Here is a 4,552-nt window from a genome sequence, read left to right as displayed (position 1 = left end):
GCAAAACCATCTATTCTCTTAGTAAATCAAATACTATGATATTATATTATAATAGTATATTCCCTCATATAATCCTCAACGATAAATCCCAGTGGATTATTAAAAAGCAAAAACAGAAAATAAGTGTTGTGATGATGTAGAGAAGCTGGATCTCTTATTCATTGCTGGTAGGGGTGTAAAATGGTATGGTCATTATGGAAATAACATAATAGTTTCTTTAAAACTTAGACGTAGAATTACCACATGACCTAAGAATTCTACTTCTAAGTATATATCCAAAAGAACTGAAATTTTGGGCCACAGAGATAATACAGGAGTTAAGGCATTTGACTTGCATGTGGCTGACCCAGTTCAAATCCCCAGCACCTCATATGGTCCCCCAAGCATTGACAGGAGTGATCCCTGTGCACAGGACAAAAAGTAAACCCTAAGCACCTTTGAACATACTCCTACCCTCTCCCACAAAAAAATGAAAATGAATGCAGGGACTAAAGCAGATATTTATACATCCACAAGTATTATTCATTATAAGCCAAAAACAGTAAGAAGTCTCACAATGGAGACGCTACTGGTGCCTGCTCAAGCAAATCAATGAACAGTACTAAGCCAAAAGATGGAAGCATTCCAAGCTGGAGCGATAGCACAGCGGGTAGGGCGTCTGCCTTGCACGCAGCCAACATGGCCGACCCGAGTTCGATTCCTCCGCCCCTCTCGGAGAGCCCGGCAAGCTACCGAGAGTATTCGATATGCCAGACACAGTAACAACAAAGTCTCCAATGGAGACGTTACTGGGCCCGCTCGAGCAAATCGATGATCAACGGGAGGGCATTCCAAGCATTCATTGATAAATGAATGGATAAACAATATATATATATATATATATATATATATACTATACACACATACACCATACACAAACATATATTTCAGTGAAGGAGATTTGAGTATCTGTGATTAATAGGTACAGAGTTTCCATTTTACAAAATAAAGAGTTCTGGAGATGAATGTCATTTGGTGATGGAAGCCTAACATTATAAATATATGTAATGTTATTGAATACTTAAAAATAGTTAGGACACTTAATTCTATGTTACATAAATTCTTCTACAATGAAAACAAAATCCCAAGTGGCATAACTGATGTAATAACTGAGGTGCAAAAACTATATTACAGATAAGAGATAGAGCCAGAATTCTCAGCAGGCAGGTAGGTGTTAATATTACAGAAAGCCAGGTTGTTGGGCTCTTGAGAAATAGAAATTCTTTTCCAACATTTACTGGGTTCTTGTGGAAGGATAGGAGAGGGGGCTTGTGTCAAGCTCAAGAGAGGCAGCACAGGGCAGTGTCATGACTGGCTCTCAGAAAGGAGCAAGTTCAGAGGTTTTAAGCCCTTACACAGAGAATTTGAAGGCCTCTGCCCATTAGTCACTTCCTGTCTGTCTGTTGTCAAAAAATGTTGCACTTAATTCCTGCGTTGGCTCCAAAAATTAAGATGGTTGAGTTGATCCTTAATGTCATCCCAGAATGGTGACTGGTTGCTTAATACCATACAATCAGCAGGGAGTCAAATGCCTTTGTTAAACTTTGTTAAGAGGGACATTTGCGGGGGGTGGGGGGGGAGTGATAGCATACTGGGTAGGGCATTTGATACCCAGGATCAATTTCCAGCATTCCATATGGTCCCCTGAACACTGCCAGGAGTAATTCCTGAGTGCAAAGCCAGGAATAACCCCTGAGCATCACAGGGTGTGACCCAAAACGCAGGGGAAAAAAGGGACGTTGGGGATGGGGGGTGAGGAGGATGGGAGAGTTACAAATAATCAAGACTATCCTATTGGTCATTGTAAACCTCACTTACATAAGACGTAGCCAGTTAAATAGCATAAATAACTAACAGTAATATGTATAAACGCAGAACAAAGCAAAACAAACACTGTCCTCCCGTTGTTCATCGATTTGCTCGAGAGGGCCCAGTAACGTCTTCATTTTGAGACTTGTTGTTACTGTGTTTGGCATATTGAATACGTCATGGGTAGCTTGCCAGCCTTTGCCGAGCGGGCGAGATACTCTTGGTAGCTTGCCGGGCTCTCCCAGAGGGGCAGAGGAATCGAACCCTGCTTGGCCAGGCTGGCTGCGTGCAAGGCAAATGCCCTACCTCTTACAGGCAAACATTCAGCCTGGCAGATAGCAAGGCTGGACATCACAGATTGACAGACAATGGAGACAATGAGGAAAAGAAGACAACAAATATCACTGAAGTGGGCTCAGATCAAAAAAGGACACAGATGGCAAAGGACACAGATGACACAGACCAGCAGAAAGCAGCAAGCAGTGTCCCATCAAACAGGGTGTGGTGTGCAGTGTCCCAGAGGCAGAGATTCCTGCTTCTGGAGCTGCTCTAACCCACAGAGAAATTCCTAATTGAGTTGTGAAATAAAGAACTGTTAAATAAAAGAGCTGTAACACTTGAAGCCATCTGGTGTTCAGTGTGCTAATCTTGCACATGGTCCATAATGACCCAGAGCCAGCTGCTTACGCTGTAACAGCTCACCCTGAGGTTGGGCAGTGTTTGGCCTTGAGGAAAGCTGTTGAACTGGCTCTGGGTTTCTTGATTTGGTTGAGAAGCCAAGTTCACTCCTTACTCTATCTCAGGAAGGGCTTGGACCTTACTACCACCATCTATCTACTGTGTGCTAACTCCCTGTGGAAGGAGATGGTTTTTAGACCAAGATCGTCCTCTTGGTCTAAAAAAAAATTTTAAAAATTCAGAATAAAAGCAGAAAGTAGGACCAGAAAGCAGGGTGTACAACAAGCAGGGTGTTTGCCTTGCATGCAGCTCACCCAGGTTTGATCCCGGGCACCATATGTAATTCCCCAAGCCCACCAGGAGTAAACTCTGAGCACCACAGGGTGTAGACCAAAAACAGACCCAAAAAATCAGGAAATAACAAGTAAATATAATGAAATAATAGAATGATAAATATTACTTAAAAATCCACTCTTGCTCTGAATACTCAGATGTCTCAAGAAGCCTGAAAGACTTGACATGGCATACCCAAGGCAGCTACCTACAATCAGAAACTAACCCTTACACCAAGTCATAATGTGGCCACAAATTAGACCAGGAACATGAAATAAAAATTAAACACAGTAGCTATAAAACCAGAGTAAATTGTAATAATTGTTCAGTCATTTCCCTGAGTTTCCACACTTCAGTGACAGCTGCCATTACTATCATTCTCCCCTTGGTCTTTTCTATCAAATACTTCCCACCTCAAGGGGCTGGAGCAATAGCACAGTGGGTGGGGCATTTGCCTTGCACACGGCTCACCCAGGTTCGATTCCCAGCATCCCATATAGTCCCTGAGCACTGCCAGGAGTAATTCCTGAGTGCATGAACCAGGAGTAGCCTCTGTGCATTGCCGGGTGTGACCCAAAATGAAAAAAAAAAAACAAAAAAAAACTTCCCACCTCAGCCTGCTCTAATGTCAGTGGGAAAACCCTCTAAGGGAAACACTCTTCAAAAGGCAACAAAACATGATCCTTCCTGGGTGAATCAGAGTCATCTTGAGACCATTTGCAGCTCACTCTTCAGAAGGATTTGGGAGCACCGTGTACTTCTTTTCACCTGGAATGACCTACAGCACATTTGTCTCAGTGGTGGCTGTGGAAAAGACCCTCCACTGCCCCAGCAGCCCCAAGTTTTTTAGGTCCCAGTTCTAGATGAAAGTGCCACCTATTCTGAGCAAGGAGACAGTTGGGCACTGAGCATGTCTAGGTGTGACACTCACCCATGAAAGAAAGAAAGGAAGAAAGAAAGAAAGAAAGAAAGAAAGAAAGAAAGAAAGAAAGAAAGAAAGAAATTACTTCTAAAGAAGGAATGGTTCTGGAGCCACAGACACAAGTCTGTGGAGACAACCAGTCTCCCAGGGTCACAGCTCACAGGAAGCTCATTTAAACTGTGGCATTTAAAAGCAAATTAAAGAGGGAAGGAGTCAAGTGGAGAACACTGGAAAGTAAACATTGCAAAACCTCCACAACCAGAAGCCCATAGGCATGTTTTCTTTGGGACTCAGCCAGCTATTTGTTCTTCCTTTGGAGAGTGCAATATTTATTTTACTCGAGAAGAGAGGCTGACTTAATTGTGTATGTGTGAGTACATGTGCATATGCATGTGGTAGTGGGGAGGGAGGAGGCGGGTGACAGGCACACACTACAGCCAGTCTCTGGGTCAGAAACAAGCCAGCACTCCAAGCATGTGATCTGTATTTCTGAAGAGGAAATACAGATTAATAAATCGCTATTATTAAAATCCTGCTCTAACTGGGTAGTGATGTGCCACAGCTTTAAAGAATGTTAAGCAACAATACAGCATAGTAAATACAAAATTTTTTTTAAGTAAATAGATTTTATTTGGAGGGTTTTTCAGGTGTGGAGAGAGAGAGAGAGAGAGAGAGAGAGAGAGAGAGAGATTGAGAGTAAGGCACTCAAGAGAGAACACAAACTTTTCCAAGAATGGAGAGAGCCCCTACATACATCCTAGTATTAGACAT

The sequence above is a fragment of the Sorex fumeus genome, unplaced genomic scaffold (genome assembly GCF_029834395.1).
Source record: "Sorex fumeus unplaced genomic scaffold, SorFum_2.1 ptg000007l, whole genome shotgun sequence".
Lineage (NCBI taxonomy): Eukaryota > Metazoa > Chordata > Mammalia > Eulipotyphla > Soricidae > Sorex > Sorex fumeus.
Note: the sequence above shows the minus strand (reverse complement) of the source record.